This window comes from Ambystoma mexicanum, chromosome 13, assembly GCF_040938575.1.
Source record: "Ambystoma mexicanum isolate Mex_15411 chromosome 13, UKY_AmexF1_1, whole genome shotgun sequence".
Taxonomy (NCBI): Eukaryota; Metazoa; Chordata; class Amphibia; order Caudata; family Ambystomatidae; genus Ambystoma; species Ambystoma mexicanum.
In genome coordinates, this window is record NC_090938.1 from 827,160,048 (window position 1) to 827,176,160 (window position 16,113).

Consider the following 16,113-nt stretch of genomic DNA (forward strand, 5'->3'; position numbering starts at 1 on the left):
GCATATGAGCATCTGGCTTATGAGTTTGGGGGGATGAGTGTCTGGTGTTTGGCATATGAGCATCTGGCATATGAGTTTGTGGGGGATGAGTGTCTGGTGTTTGGCATATGAGCATCTGGCTTATGAATTTGGGGGGGATGAGTGTCTGGTGTTTGGCATATGAGCATCTGGCTTATGAGTTTGGGGGGATGAGTGTCTGGTGTTTGGCATATGAGCATCTGGCTTATGAGTTTGTGGGGGATGAGTGTCTGGTGTTTGTAATATGAGCATCTGGCTTATGAGTTTGGGGGGATGAGTGTCTGGTGTTTGGCATATGAGCATCTGGCTTATGAGTTTGGGGGGGATGAGTGGTGTTTGGCATATGAGCATCTGGCATATGAGTTTGGGGGGGGTGAGTGTCTGGTGTTTGTCATATGAGCATCTGGCATAAGCGTTTGTGGGGGATGAGTGTATGGTGTTTGGCATATGAGCATCTAGCATATGAGTTTGGGGGGATGAGTGTCTGGTGTTTGTCATATGAGCATCTGGCATAAGAGTTTATGGTGGATGAGTGTATGGTGTTTGGCATATGAACATCTGGCATAAGAGTTTGTGGGGGATGAGTGTCTGGTGTTTGGCATATGAGCATCTGGCTTATGAGTTTGGGGGGGATGAGTGTCTGGTGTTTGGCATATAAGCATCTGGCATAAGAGTTTGTGGGGGATGAGTGTCTGGTGTTTGGCATATGAGCATCTGGGTTATGAGTTTGGGGGGATGAGTGTCTGGTGTTTGTCATATGAGCATCTGGCATAACAGTTTGTGGGGGAGGAGTGTATGGTGTTTGGCATATGAGCATCTGGTGTAAGAGTTTGTGGGGGATGAGTGTCTGGTGTTTGGCATATGAGCATCTGGCATATGAGTTTGGGGGGATGAGTGTCTGGTGTTTGTCATATGAGCATCTGGCTTATGAGTTTGTGAGGGATGAGTGTCTGGTGTTTGGCATATGAGCATCTGGCTTATGAGTTTGTGGGGGATGAGTGTCTGGTGGTTGGCATATGAGCATCTGGCAAATGAGTTTGTGGGGAATGAGTGTCTGGTGTTTGTCATATGAGCATCTGGCTTATGAGTTTGGGAGGGATGAGCGTCTGGTGTTTGGCATATGAGCATATGGCTTATGAGTTTGGGGGGATGAGTGTCTGGTGTTTGGCGTATGAGCATCTGGCTTATGAGTTTGGGGGGGGATGAGTGTCTGGTGTTTGTCATATGAGCATCTGGCATAAGCGTTTGTGGGGGATGAGTGTATGGTGTTTGGCATATGAGCATCTAGCATATGAGTTTGGGGGGATGAGTGTCTGGTGTTTGTCATATGAGCATCTGGCATAAGAGTTTATGGTGGATGAGTGTCTGGTGTTTGGCATATGAGCATCTGGCATAAGAGTTTGGGGTGGATGAGTGTTTGGTGTTTGGCATATGAGCATCTGGCTTATGGGTTTGTGGGGGATGAGTGTCTGGTGTTTGGCATATGAGCATCTGGCTTATGAGTTTGGGGGGGATGAGTGTCTGGTGTTTGGCATATGAGCATCTGGCATAAGAGTTTGTGGGGGATGAGTGTATGGTGTTTGGCATATGAGCATCTGGCATATGGGTTTGGGGGGATGAGTGTCTGGTGTTTGGCATATGAGCATCTGGCATAAGAGTTTGTGGGGGATGAGTGTCTGGTGTTTGGCATATGAGCATCTGGCTTATGAGTTTGTGGGGGATGAGTGTCTGGTGTTTGGCATATGAGCATCTGGCTTATGAGTTTGTGGGGGATGAGTGTCTGGTGTTTGGCATATGAGCATCTGGCATAAGAGTTTGTCGGGGATGAGTGTCTGGTGTTTGGCATATGAGCATCTGGCATAAGAGTTTGTGTGGGATGATTGTCTGGTGTTTGGCATATGAGCATCTGGCTTATGAGTTTGTGGGGGATGAGTGTCTGGTGTTTGGCATATGAGCATCTGGCAAATGAGTTTGTGGGGGATGAGTGTCTGGTGTTTGGCGTTTGAGCATCTGGCTTATGAGTTTGTGGGGGATAAGTGTCTGGTGTTTGTCATATGAGCATCTGGATTATGAGTTTGGGGGGGATGAGTGTCTGGTGTTTGGCGTATGAGCATCTGGCTTATGAGTTTGGGGGATGAGTGTCTGGTGTTTGGCATATGAGCATCTGGCTTATGAGTTTGTGGGGGATGAGTGTCTGGTGTTTGGCATATGAGCATCTGGCTTATGAGTTTGGGGGGGATGAGTGTCTGGTGTTTGTCATATGAGCATCTGGCATAAGAGTTTGTGGGGGATGAGTGTCTGGTGTTTGGCATATGAGCATCTGGCTTATGAGTTTGGGGGGATGAGTGTCTGGTGTTTGGCATATGAGCATCTGGCATAAGAATTTGTGGGGGATGAGTGTCTGGTGTTTGGCATATGAGCATCTGGCTTATGAGTTTGGGGGGATGAGTGTCTGGTGTTTGGCATATGAGCATCAGGCTTATGAGTTTGGGGGGATGAGTGTCTGGTGTTTGGCATATGAGCATCTGGCTTATGAGTTTGTGGGGATGAGTGTCTGGTGTTTGGCATATTAGCATCTGGCTTATGAGTTTGGGGGGGATGAGTGTCTGGTGTTTGGCAAATGATCATCTGTCTTATGAGTTTGGGGGGGAGGAGTGTCTGGTGTTTGGCATATGAGCATCTGGCTTATGAGTTTGGGGGGATGAGTGTCTGGTGTTTGGCATATGAGCATCTGGCTTATGAGTTTGGGGGGATGAGTGTCTGGTGTTTGGCATATGAGCATCTGGCATATGAGTTTGTGGGGGATGAGTGTCTGGTGTTTGGCATATGAGCATCTGGCTTATGAATTTGGGGGGGATGAGTGTCTGGTGTTTGGCATATGAGCATCTGGCTTATGAGTTTGGGGGGATGAGTGTCTGGTGTTTGGCATATGAGCATCTGGCTTATGAGTTTGTGGGGGATGAGTGTCTGGTGTTTGTAATATGAGCATCTGGCTTATGAGTTTGGGGGGATGAGTGTCTGGTGTTTGGCATATGAGCATCTGGCTTATGAGTTTGGGGGGGATGAGTGGTGTTTGGCATATGAGCATCTGGCATATGAGTTTGGGGGGGGGTGAGTGTCTGGTGTTTGTCATATGAGCATCTGGCATAAGCGTTTGTGGGGGATGAGTGTATGGTGTTTGGCATATGAGCATCTAGCATATGAGTTTGGGGGGATGAGTGTCTGGTGTTTGTCATATGAGCATCTGGCATAAGAGTTTATGGTGGATGAGTGTATGGTGTTTGGCATATGAACATCTGGCATAAGAGTTTGTGGGGGATGAGTGTCTGGTGTTTGGCATATGAGCATCCGGCTTATGAGTTTGGGGGGGATGAGTGTCTGGTGTTTGGCATATAAGCATCTGGCATAAGAGTTTGTGGGGGATGAGTGTCTGGTGTTTGGCATATGAGCATCTGGGTTATGAGTTTGGGGGGATGAGTGTCTGGTGTTTGTCATATGAGCATCTGGCATAACAGTTTGTGGGGGAGGAGTGTATGGTGTTTGGCATATGAGCATCTGGTGTAAGAGTTTGTGGGGGATGAGTGTCTGGTGTTTGGCATATGAGCATCTGGCATATGAGTTTGGGGGGATGAGTGTCTGGTGTTTGTCATATGAGCATCTGGCTTATGAGTTTGTGAGGGATGAGTGTCTGGTGTTTGGCATATGAGCATCTGGCTTATGAGTTTGTGGGGGATGAGTGTCTGGTGGTTGGCATATGAGCATCTGGCAAATGAGTTTGTGGGGAATGAGTGTCTGGTGTTTGTCATATGAGCATCTGGCTTATGAGTTTGGGAGGGATGAGCGTCTGGTGTTTGGCATATGAGCATATGGCTTATGAGTTTGGGGGGATGAGTGTCTGGTGTTTGGCGTATGAGCATCTGGCTTATGAGTTTGGGGGGGGATGAGTGTCTGGTGTTTGTCATATGAGCATCTGGCTTATGAGTTGGGGGATGAGTGTCTGGTGTTTGGCATATGAGCATCTGGCTTATGAGTTTGGGGTGGATGAGTGTCTGGTGTTTGGCATATGAGCATCTGGCTTATGGGTTTGTGGGGGATGAGTGTCTGGTGTTTGGCATATGAGCATCTGGCTTATGAGTTTGGGGGGGATGAGTGTCTGGTGTTTGGCATATGAGCATCTGGCATAAGAGTTTGTGGGGGATGAGTGTATGGTGTTTGGCATATGAACATCTGGCATATGAGTTTGGGGGGATGAGTGTCTGGTGTTTGGCATATGAGCATCTGGCATAAGAGTTTGTGGGGGATGAGTGTCTGGTGTTTGGCATATGAGCATCTGGCATATGAGTTTGGGGGGATGAGTGTCTGGTGTTTTGGCAAATGAGCATCTGGCTTATGAGTTTGTGGGGGATGAGTGTCTGGTGTTTGGCATATGAGCATCTGGCATAAGAGTTTGTCGGGGATGAGTGTCTGGTGTTTGGCATATGAGCATCTGGCATACGAGTTTGTGGGGGATGATTGTCTGGTGTTTGGCATATGAGCATCTGGCTTATGAGTTTGTGGGGGATGAGTGTCTGGTGTTTGGCATATGAGCATCTGGCAAATGAGTTTGTGGGGGATGAGTGTCTGGTGTTTGGCATATGAGCATCTGGCCTATGAGTTTGTGGGGGATAAGTGTCTGGTGTTTGTCATATGAGCATCTGGATTATGAGTTTGGGGGGGATGAGTGTCTGGTGTTTGGCATATGAGCATCTGTCTTATGAGTTTGGGGGGGATGAGTGTCTGGTGTTTGGCATATGAACATCTGGCTTATGAGTTTGTGGGGGATGAGTGTCTGGTGTGTGGCATATGAGCATCTGGCTTATGAGTTTGGGGGGGATGAGTGTCTGGTGTTTGGCATATGAGCATCTGGCTTATGAGTTTGGGGGGGAGGAGTGTCTGGTGTTTGGCATATGAGCATCTGGCTTATGAGTTTGCGGGGGATGAGTGTCTGGTGTTTGGCATATGAGCATCTGGCATAAGAGTTTGTGGGGGATGAGTGTATGGTGTTTGGCATATGAGCATCTGGCATATGAGTTTGGGGGGGATGAGTGTATGGTGTTTGGCATATGAGCATCTGGCTTATGAGTTTTTCGGGGATGAGTGTCTGGTGTTTGGCATATGAGCATCTGGCTTATGAGTTTGTGGGGGATGAGTGTCTGGTGTTTGGCATATGAGCATCTGGCATAAGAGTTTGTGGGGGATGAGTGTATGGTGTTTGGCATATGAGCATCTGGCTTATGAGTTTTTCGGGGATGAGTGTCTGGTGTTTGGCATATGAGCATCTGGCTTATGAGTTTGTGGGGGATGAGTGTCTGGTGTTTGGCATATGAGCATCTGGCATAAGAGTTTGTCGGGGATGAGTGTCTGGTGTTTGGCACATGAGCATCTGGCTTATCAGTTTGTGGGGGATAAGTGTCTGGTGTTTGTCATATGAGCATCTGGATTATGAGTTTGGGGGGGATGAGTGTCTGGTGTTTGGCGTATGAGCATCTGGCTTATGAGTTTGGGGGGGTGAGTGTCTGGTGTTTGGCATATGAGCATCTGGCTTATGAGTTTGTGGGGGATGAGTGTTTGGTGTTTGGCATATGAGCATCTGGCTTATGAGTTTGGGGTGGATGAGTGTCTGGTGTTTGTCATATGAGCATCTGGCATAAGAGTTGGTGGGGGATGAGTGTCTGGTGTTTGGCATATGAGCATCTGGCTTATGAGTTTGGGGGGATGAGTGTCTGGTGTTTGGCATATGAGCATCTGGCATAAGAGTTTGTGGGGGATGAGTGTCTGGTGTTTGGCATATGAGCATCTGGCTTATGAGTTTGGGGGGGATGAGTGTCTGGTGTTTGGCATATGAGCATCAGGTTTATGAATTTGGGGGGATGAGTGTCTGGTGTTTGGCATATGAGCATCTGGCTTATGAGTTTGTGGGGGATGAGTGTCTGGTGTTTGGCATATGAGCATCTGGCTTATGAGTTTGTGGGGGATGAGTGTCTGGTGTTTGGCATATGAGCATCTGGCATAAGAGTTTGTCGGGGATGAGTGTCTGGTGTTTGGCATATGAGCATCTGGCATAAGAGTTTGTGTGGGATGATTGTCTGGTGTTTGGCATATGAGCATCTGGCTTATGAGTTTGTGGGGGATGAGTGTCTGGTGTTTGGCATATGAGCATCTGGCAAATGAGTTTGTGGGGGATGAGTGTCTGGTGTTTGGCGTATGAGCATCTGGCTTATGAGTTTGTGGGGGATAAGTGTCTGGTGTTTGTCATATGAGCATCTGGATTATGAGTTTGGGGGGGATGAGTGTCTGGTGTTTGGCGTATGAGCATCTGGCTTATGAGTTTGGGGGATGAGTGTCTGGTGTTTGGCATATGAGCATCTGGCTTATGAGTTTGTGGGGGATGAGTGTCTGGTGTTTGGCATATGAGCATCTGGCTTATGAGTTTGGGGGGGATGAGTGTCTGGTGTTTGTCATATGAGCATCTGGCATAAGAGTTTGTGGGGGATGAGTGTCTGGTGTTTGGCATATGAGCATCTGGCTTATGAGTTTGGGGGGATGAGTGTCTGGTGTTTGGCATATGAGCATCTGGCATAAGAATTTGTGGGGGATGAGTGTCTGGTGTTTGGCATATGAGCATCTGGCTTATGAGTTTGGGGGGATGAGTGTCTGGTGTTTGGCATATGAGCATCAGGCTTATGAGTTTGGGGGGATGAGTGTCTGGTGTTTGGCATATGAGCATCTGGCTTATGAGTTTGTGGGGATGAGTGTCTGGTGTTTGGCATATTAGCATCTGGCTTATGAGTTTGGGGGGGATGAGTGTCTGGTGTTTGGCAAATGATCATCTGTCTTATGAGTTTGGGGAGGAGGAGTGTCTGGTGTTTGGCATATGAGCATCTGGCTTATGAGTTTGGGGGGATGAGTGTCTGGTGTTTGGCATATGAGCATCTGGCTTATGAGTTTGGGGGGATGAGTGTCTGGTGTTTGGCATATGAGCATCTGGCATATGAGTTTGTGGGGGATGAGTGTCTGGTGTTTGGCATATGAGCATCTGGCTTATGAATTTGGGGGGGATGAGTGTCTGGTGTTTGGCATATGAGCATCTGGCTTATGAGTTTGGGGGGATGAGTGTCTGGTGTTTGGCATATGAGCATCTGGCTTATGAGTTTGTGGGGGATGAGTGTCTGGTGTTTGTAATATGAGCATCTGGCTTATGAGTTTGGGGGGATGAGTGTCTGGTGTTTGGCATATGAGCATCTGGCTTATGAGTTTGGGGGGGATGAGTGGTGTTTGGCATATGAGCATCTGGCATATGAGTTTGGGGGGGGTGAGTGTCTGGTGTTTGTCATATGAGCATCTGGCATAAGCGTTTGTGGGGGATGAGTGTATGGTGTTTGGCATATGAGCATCTAGCATATGAGTTTGGGGGGATGAGTGTCTGGTGTTTGTCATATGAGCATCTGGCATAAGAGTTTATGGTGGATGAGTGTATGGTGTTTGGCATATGAACATCTGGCATAAGAGTTTGTGGGGGATGAGTGTCTGGTGTTTGGCATATGAGCATCTGGCTTATGAGTTTGGGGGGGATGAGTGTCTGGTGTTTGGCATATAAGCATCTGGCATAAGAGTTTGTGGGGGATGAGTGTCTGGTGTTTGGCATATGAGCATCTGGGTTATGAGTTTGGGGGGATGAGTGTCTGGTGTTTGTCATATGAGCATCTGGCATAACAGTTTGTGGGGGAGGAGTGTATGGTGTTTGGCATATGAGCATCTGGTGTAAGAGTTTGTGGGGGATGAGTGTCTGGTGTTTGGCATATGAGCATCTGGCATATGAGTTTGGGGGGATGAGTGTCTGGTGTTTGTCATATGAGCATCTGGCTTATGAGTTTGTGAGGGATGAGTGTCTGGTGTTTGGCATATGAGCATCTGGCTTATGAGTTTGTGGGGGATGAGTGTCTGGTGGTTGGCATATGAGCATCTGGCAAATGAGTTTGTGGGGAATGAGTGTCTGGTGTTTGTCATATGAGCATCTGGCTTATGAGTTTGGGAGGGATGAGCGTCTGGTGTTTGGCATATGAGCATATGGCTTATGAGTTTGGGGGGATGAGTGTCTGGTGTTTGGCGTATGAGCATCTGGCTTATGAGTTTGGGGGGGGATGAGTGTCTGGTGTTTGTCATATGAGCATCTGGCATAAGCGTTTGTGGGGGATGAGTGTATGGTGTTTGGCATATGAGCATCTAGCATATGAGTTTGGGGGGATGAGTGTCTGGTGTTTGTCATATGAGCATCTGGCATAAGAGTTTATGGTGGATGAGTGTCTGGTGTTTGGCATATGAGCATCTGGCATAAGAGTTTGGGGTGGATGAGTGTTTGGTGTTTGGCATATGAGCATCTGGCTTATGGGTTTGTGGGGGATGAGTGTCTGGTGTTTGGCATATGAGCATCTGGCTTATGAGTTTGGGGGGGATGAGTGTCTGGTGTTTGGCATATGAGCATCTGGCATAAGAGTTTGTGGGGGATGAGTGTATGGTGTTTGGCATATGAGCATCTGGCATATGGGTTTGGGGGGATGAGTGTCTGGTGTTTGGCATATGAGCATCTGGCATAAGAGTTTGTGGGGGATGAGTGTCTGGTGTTTGGCATATGAGCATCTGGCTTATGAGTTTGTGGGGGATGAGTGTCTGGTGTTTGGCATATGAGCATCTGGCTTATGAGTTTGTGGGGGATGAGTGTCTGGTGTTTGGCATATGAGCATCTGGCATAAGAGTTTGTCGGGGATGAGTGTCTGGTGTTTGGCATATGAGCATCTGGCATAAGAGTTTGTGTGGGATGATTGTCTGGTGTTTGGCATATGAGCATCTGGCTTATGAGTTTGTGGGGGATGAGTGTCTGGTGTTTGGCATATGAGCATCTGGCAAATGAGTTTGTGGGGGATGAGTGTCTGGTGTTTGGCGTTTGAGCATCTGGCTTATGAGTTTGTGGGGGATAAGTGTCTGGTGTTTGTCATATGAGCATCTGGATTATGAGTTTGGGGGGGATGAGTGTCTGGTGTTTGGCGTATGAGCATCTGGCTTATGAGTTTGGGGGATGAGTGTCTGGTGTTTGGCATATGAGCATCTGGCTTATGAGTTTGTGGGGGATGAGTGTCTGGTGTTTGGCATATGAGCATCTGGCTTATGAGTTTGGGGGGGATGAGTGTCTGGTGTTTGTCATATGAGCATCTGGCATAAGAGTTTGTGGGGGATGAGTGTCTGGTGTTTGGCATATGAGCATCTGGCTTATGAGTTTGGGGGGATGAGTGTCTGGTGTTTGGCATATGAGCATCTGGCATAAGAATTTGTGGGGGATGAGTGTCTGGTGTTTGGCATATGAGCATCTGGCTTATGAGTTTGGGGGGATGAGTGTCTGGTGTTTGGCATATGAGCATCAGGCTTATGAGTTTGGGGGGATGAGTGTCTGGTGTTTGGCATATGAGCATCTGGCTTATGAGTTTGTGGGGATGAGTGTCTGGTGTTTGGCATATTAGCATCTGGCTTATGAGTTTGGGGGGGATGAGTGTCTGGTGTTTGGCAAATGATCATCTGTCTTATGAGTTTGGGGGGGAGGAGTGTCTGGTGTTTGGCATATGAGCATCTGGCTTATGAGTTTGGGGGGATGAGTGTCTGGTGTTTGGCATATGAGCATCTGGCTTATGAGTTTGGGGGGATGAGTGTCTGGTGTTTGGCATATGAGCATCTGGCATATGAGTTTGTGGGGGATGAGTGTCTGGTGTTTGGCATATGAGCATCTGGCTTATGAATTTGGGGGGGATGAGTGTCTGGTGTTTGGCATATGAGCATCTGGCTTATGAGTTTGGGGGGATGAGTGTCTGGTGTTTGGCATATGAGCATCTGGCTTATGAGTTTGTGGGGGATGAGTGTCTGGTGTTTGTAATATGAGCATCTGGCTTATGAGTTTGGGGGGATGAGTGTCTGGTGTTTGGCATATGAGCATCTGGCTTATGAGTTTGGGGGGGATGAGTGGTGTTTGGCATATGAGCATCTGGCATATGAGTTTGGGGGGGGGTGAGTGTCTGGTGTTTGTCATATGAGCATCTGGCATAAGCGTTTGTGGGGGATGAGTGTATGGTGTTTGGCATATGAGCATCTAGCATATGAGTTTGGGGGGATGAGTGTCTGGTGTTTGTCATATGAGCATCTGGCATAAGAGTTTATGGTGGATGAGTGTATGGTGTTTGGCATATGAACATCTGGCATAAGAGTTTGTGGGGGATGAGTGTCTGGTGTTTGGCATATGAGCATCCGGCTTATGAGTTTGGGGGGGATGAGTGTCTGGTGTTTGGCATATAAGCATCTGGCATAAGAGTTTGTGGGGGATGAGTGTCTGGTGTTTGGCATATGAGCATCTGGGTTATGAGTTTGGGGGGATGAGTGTCTGGTGTTTGTCATATGAGCATCTGGCATAACAGTTTGTGGGGGAGGAGTGTATGGTGTTTGGCATATGAGCATCTGGTGTAAGAGTTTGTGGGGGATGAGTGTCTGGTGTTTGGCATATGAGCATCTGGCATATGAGTTTGGGGGGATGAGTGTCTGGTGTTTGTCATATGAGCATCTGGCTTATGAGTTTGTGAGGGATGAGTGTCTGGTGTTTGGCATATGAGCATCTGGCTTATGAGTTTGTGGGGGATGAGTGTCTGGTGGTTGGCATATGAGCATCTGGCAAATGAGTTTGTGGGGAATGAGTGTCTGGTGTTTGTCATATGAGCATCTGGCTTATGAGTTTGGGAGGGATGAGCGTCTGGTGTTTGGCATATGAGCATATGGCTTATGAGTTTGGGGGGATGAGTGTCTGGTGTTTGGCGTATGAGCATCTGGCTTATGAGTTTGGGGGGGGATGAGTGTCTGGTGTTTGTCATATGAGCATCTGGCTTATGAGTTGGGGGATGAGTGTCTGGTGTTTGGCATATGAGCATCTGGCTTATGAGTTTGGGGTGGATGAGTGTCTGGTGTTTGGCATATGAGCATCTGGCTTATGGGTTTGTGGGGGATGAGTGTCTGGTGTTTGGCATATGAGCATCTGGCTTATGAGTTTGGGGGGGATGAGTGTCTGGTGTTTGGCATATGAGCATCTGGCATAAGAGTTTGTGGGGGATGAGTGTATGGTGTTTGGCATATGAACATCTGGCATATGAGTTTGGGGGGATGAGTGTCTGGTGTTTGGCATATGAGCATCTGGCATAAGAGTTTGTGGGGGATGAGTGTCTGGTGTTTGGCATATGAGCATCTGGCATATGAGTTTGGGGGGATGAGTGTCTGGTGTTTTGGCAAATGAGCATCTGGCTTATGAGTTTGTGGGGGATGAGTGTCTGGTGTTTGGCATATGAGCATCTGGCATAAGAGTTTGTCGGGGATGAGTGTCTGGTGTTTGGCATATGAGCATCTGGCATACGAGTTTGTGGGGGATGATTGTCTGGTGTTTGGCATATGAGCATCTGGCTTATGAGTTTGTGGGGGATGAGTGTCTGGTGTTTGGCATATGAGCATCTGGCAAATGAGTTTGTGGGGGATGAGTGTCTGGTGTTTGGCATATGAGCATCTGGCCTATGAGTTTGTGGGGGATAAGTGTCTGGTGTTTGTCATATGAGCATCTGGATTATGAGTTTGGGGGGGATGAGTGTCTGGTGTTTGGCATATGAGCATCTGTCTTATGAGTTTGGGGGGGATGAGTGTCTGGTGTTTGGCATATGAACATCTGGCTTATGAGTTTGTGGGGGATGAGTGTCTGGTGTGTGGCATATGAGCATCTGGCTTATGAGTTTGGGGGGGATGAGTGTCTGGTGTTTGGCATATGAGCATCTGGCTTATGAGTTTGGGGGGGAGGAGTGTCTGGTGTTTGGCATATGAGCATCTGGCTTATGAGTTTGCGGGGGATGAGTGTCTGGTGTTTGGCATATGAGCATCTGGCATAAGAGTTTGTGGGGGATGAGTGTATGGTGTTTGGCATATGAGCATCTGGCATATGAGTTTGGGGGGGATGAGTGTATGGTGTTTGGCATATGAGCATCTGGCTTATGAGTTTTTCGGGGATGAGTGTCTGGTGTTTGGCATATGAGCATCTGGCTTATGAGTTTGTGGGGGATGAGTGTCTGGTGTTTGGCATATGAGCATCTGGCATAAGAGTTTGTGGGGGATGAGTGTATGGTGTTTGGCATATGAGCATCTGGCTTATGAGTTTTTCGGGGATGAGTGTCTGGTGTTTGGCATATGAGCATCTGGCTTATGAGTTTGTGGGGGATGAGTGTCTGGTGTTTGGCATATGAGCATCTGGCATAAGAGTTTGTCGGGGATGAGTGTCTGGTGTTTGGCACATGAGCATCTGGCTTATCAGTTTGTGGGGGATAAGTGTCTGGTGTTTGTCATATGAGCATCTGGATTATGAGTTTGGGGGGGATGAGTGTCTGGTGTTTGGCGTATGAGCATCTGGCTTATGAGTTTGGGGGGGTGAGTGTCTGGTGTTTGGCATATGAGCATCTGGCTTATGAGTTTGTGGGGGATGAGTGTTTGGTGTTTGGCATATGAGCATCTGGCTTATGAGTTTGGGGTGGATGAGTGTCTGGTGTTTGTCATATGAGCATCTGGCATAAGAGTTGGTGGGGGATGAGTGTCTGGTGTTTGGCATATGAGCATCTGGCTTATGAGTTTGGGGGGATGAGTGTCTGGTGTTTGGCATATGAGCATCTGGCATAAGAGTTTGTGGGGGATGAGTGTCTGGTGTTTGGCATATGAGCATCTGGCTTATGAGTTTGGGGGGGATGAGTGTCTGGTGTTTGGCATATGAGCATCAGGTTTATGAATTTGGGGGGATGAGTGTCTGGTGTTTGGCATATGAGCATCTGGCTTATGAGTTTGGGGGGGATGAGTGTCTGGTGTTTGGCATATGAGCATCTGGCATATGAGTTTGGGGGGATGAGTGTCTGGTGTTTTGGCAAATGAGCATCTGGCTTATGAGTTTGTGGGGGATGAGTGTCTGGTGTTTGGCATATGAGCATCTGGCATAAGAGTTTGTCGGGGATGAGTGTCTGGTGTTTGGCATATGAGCATCTGGCATACGAGTTTGTGGGGGATGATTGTCTGGTGTTTGGCATATGAGCATCTGGCTTATGAGTTTGTGGGGGATGAGTGTCTGGTGTTTGGCATATGAGCATCTGGCAAATGAGTTTGTGGGGGATGAGTGTCTGGTGTTTGGCATATGAGCATCTGGCCTATGAGTTTGTGGGGGATAAGTGTCTGGTGTTTGTCATATGAGCATCTGGATTATGAGTTTGGGGGGGATGAGTGTCTGGTGTTTGGCATATGAGCATCTGTCTTATGAGTTTGGGGGGGATGAGTGTCTGGTGTTTGGCATATGAACATCTGGCTTATGAGTTTGTGGGGGATGAGTGTCTGGTGTGTGGCATATGAGCATCTGGCTTATGAGTTTGGGGGGGATGAGTGTCTGGTGTTTGGCATATGAGCATCTGGCTTATGAGTTTGGGGGGGAGGAGTGTCTGGTGTTTGGCATATGAGCATCTGGCTTATGAGTTTGCGGGGGATGAGTGTCTGGTGTTTGGCATATGAGCATCTGGCATAAGAGTTTGTGGGGGATGAGTGTATGGTGTTTGGCATATGAGCATCTGGCATATGAGTTTGGGGGGGATGAGTGTATGGTGTTTGGCATATGAGCATCTGGCTTATGAGTTTTTCGGGGATGAGTGTCTGGTGTTTGGCATATGAGCATCTGGCTTATGAGTTTGTGGGGGATGAGTGTCTGGTGTTTGGCATATGAGCATCTGGCATAAGAGTTTGTGGGGGATGAGTGTATGGTGTTTGGCATATGAGCATCTGGCTTATGAGTTTTTCGGGGATGAGTGTCTGGTGTTTGGCATATGAGCATCTGGCTTATGAGTTTGTGGGGGATGAGTGTCTGGTGTTTGGCATATGAGCATCTGGCATAAGAGTTTGTCGGGGATGAGTGTCTGGTGTTTGGCACATGAGCATCTGGCTTATCAGTTTGTGGGGGATAAGTGTCTGGTGTTTGTCATATGAGCATCTGGATTATGAGTTTGGGGGGGATGAGTGTCTGGTGTTTGGCGTATGAGCATCTGGCTTATGAGTTTGGGGGGGTGAGTGTCTGGTGTTTGGCATATGAGCATCTGGCTTATGAGTTTGTGGGGGATGAGTGTTTGGTGTTTGGCATATGAGCATCTGGCTTATGAGTTTGGGGGGGATGAGTGTCTGGTGTTTGTCATATGAGCATCTGGCATAAGAGTTGGTGGGGGATGAGTGTCTGGTGTTTGGCATATGAGCATCTGGCTTATGAGTTTGGGGGGATGAGTGTCTGGTGTTTGGCATATGAGCATCTGGCATAAGAGTTTGTGGGGGATGAGTGTCTGGTGTTTGGCATATGAGCATCTGGCTTATGAGTTTGGGGGGGATGAGTGTCTGGTGTTTGGCATATGAGCATCAGGTTTATGAATTTGGGGGGATGAGTGTCTGGTGTTTGGCATATGAGCATCTGGCTTATGAGTTTGGGGGGGATGAGTGTCTGGTGTTTGGCATATGAGCATCTGGCATAAGAGTTTGGGGTGGATGAGTGTTTGGTGTTTGGCATATGAGCATCTGGCTTATGGGTTTGTGGGGGATGAGTGTCTGGTGTTTGGCATATGAGCATCTGGCTTATGAGTTTGGGGGGGATGAGTGTCTGGTGTTTGGCATATGAGCATCTGGCATAAGAGTTTGGGGTGGATGAGTGTTTTGTGTTTGGCATATGAGCATCTGGCTTATGGGTTTGTGGGGGATGAGTGTCTGGTGTTTGGCATATGAGCATCTGGCTTATGAGTTTGGGGGGGATGAGTGTCTGGTGTTTGGCATATGAGCATCTGGCATAAGAGTTTGTGGGGGATGAGTGTATGGTGTTTGGCATATGAGCATCTGGCATATGGGTTTGGGGGGATGAGTGTCTGGTGTTTGGCATATGAGCATCTGGCATAAGAGTTTGTGGGGGATGAGTGTCTGGTGTTTGGCATATGAGCATCTGGCTTATGAGTTTGTGGGGGATGAGTGTCTGGTGTTTGGCATATGAGCATCTGGCTTATGAGTTTGTGGGGGATGAGTGTCTGGTGTTTGGCATATGAGCATCTGGCATAAGAGTTTGTCGGGGATGAGTGTCTGGTGTTTGGCATATGAGCATCTGGCATAAGAGTTTGTGTGGGATGATTGTCTGGTGTTTGGCATATGAGCATCTGGCTTATGAGTTTGTGGGGGATGAGTGTCTGGTGTTTGGCATATGAGCATCTGGCATAAGAGTTGGTGGGGGATGAGTGTCTGGTGTTTGGCATATGAGCATCTGGCTTATGAGTTTGGGGGGATGAGTGTCTGGTGTTTGGCATATGAGCATCTGGCATAAGAGTTTGTGGGGGATGAGTGTCTGGTGTTTGGCATATGAGCATCTGGCTTATGAGTTTGTGGGGGATGAGTGTCTGGTGTTTGGCATATGAGCATCAGGTTTATGAATTTGGGGGGATGAGTGTCTGGTGTTTGGCATATGAGCATCTGGCTTATGAGTTTGGGGGGATGAGTGTCTGGTGTTTGGCATATGAGCATCTGGCATAAGAGTTTGGGGTGGATGAGTGTTTGGTGTTTGGCATATGAGCATCTGGCTTATGGGTTTGTGGGGGATGAGTGTCTGGTGTTTGGCATATGAGCATCTGGCTTATGAGTTTGGGGGGGATGAGTGTCTGGTGTTTGGCATATGAGCATCTGGCATAAGAGTTTGGGGTGGATGAGTGTTTTGTGTTTGGCATATGAGCATCTGGCTTATGGGTTTGTGGGGGATGAGTGTCTGGTGTTTGGCATATGAGCATCTGGCTTATGAGTTTGGGGGGGATGAGTGTCTGGTGTTTGGCATATGAGCATCTGGCATAAGAGTTTGTGGGGGATGAGTGTATGGTGTTTGGCATATGAGCATCTGGCATATGGGTTTGGGGGGATGAGTGTCTGGTGTTTGGCATATGAGCATCTGGCATAAGAGTT